Source organism: Atta colombica, unplaced genomic scaffold (genome assembly GCF_001594045.1).
Source record: "Atta colombica isolate Treedump-2 unplaced genomic scaffold, Acol1.0 scaffold49, whole genome shotgun sequence".
In the NCBI taxonomy this organism is placed as follows: Eukaryota; Metazoa; Arthropoda; class Insecta; order Hymenoptera; family Formicidae; genus Atta; species Atta colombica.
This window is the reverse complement of record NW_017259538.1, coordinates 157,066-157,783: the sequence shown is the minus strand read 5'-3', so window position 1 is coordinate 157,783 and position 718 is coordinate 157,066. Positions and strand designations below refer to the sequence as shown.

At 26.6% G+C, this 718-nt stretch overlaps 1 protein-coding gene across 2 annotated transcripts in view; it reads right to left on the bottom strand.

The window, feature by feature from the left end:
* Positions 1 to 718, bottom strand: part of LOC108691672 (polypyrimidine tract-binding protein 1) — a 381,205-nt gene that overhangs the window by 354,185 nt on the left and 26,302 nt on the right. The gene's annotated exons all lie outside the window — the stretch shown is intronic.

Genomic DNA, 718 nt, shown 5'->3' with positions numbered 1-718 from the left:
AATATATTTAATATAAATATTAATATACTTTTATTTTCAACATTTTGCAGAGACTGTATAGCTAATACAATCTTAAGTATAAAACCAAATGTTCTTTGCAAAAATGATAATTGTCACCTTTCCGGTTTTTGATTGAAACTTCTTTTTAATAGAAAAAAATCTTGAATTAACTCTAAATTTTAATGACCTTTTTTGAAGGGCATCGAAAAGAATTTTCTTCCAGTTTCGAAAAGAAATCTCCCGGAAGAGGAAAATCGTCCATCTTCAACACAAATATATAATATTAATCGAAAGGTAACCATGATATGGCTGTTTTCTTATGTATGAAATATATTCAATTTTAATTAATACTTGTAAAGATGACTTGCAGAAAAAACGAAATAGAAATTCTTATTGAATTAATATAAATTTACTTTCACTTAACTTCATATAGACTCTTTTTAGAGAAATTCGCGAGAAGGTGGAAATAAAGGCAAATTTGAACAGAAAAACGACCAGCAGATCGAACTACTCCTAATACAACATCTACTATTAATACAAATCTCGTAAATACATAATTCAAATTTAAACAGTGAAAATAATGGATATAAAAGTATACATGGCGTGAACACTTATTTTCCAACAATCATTTTTTATCTTTGTGTCACATCTGAATATTGAATTAATGTTTATATATATCATGCCGCATGATTGTAACTGAAGTTACAAAATCAATGAC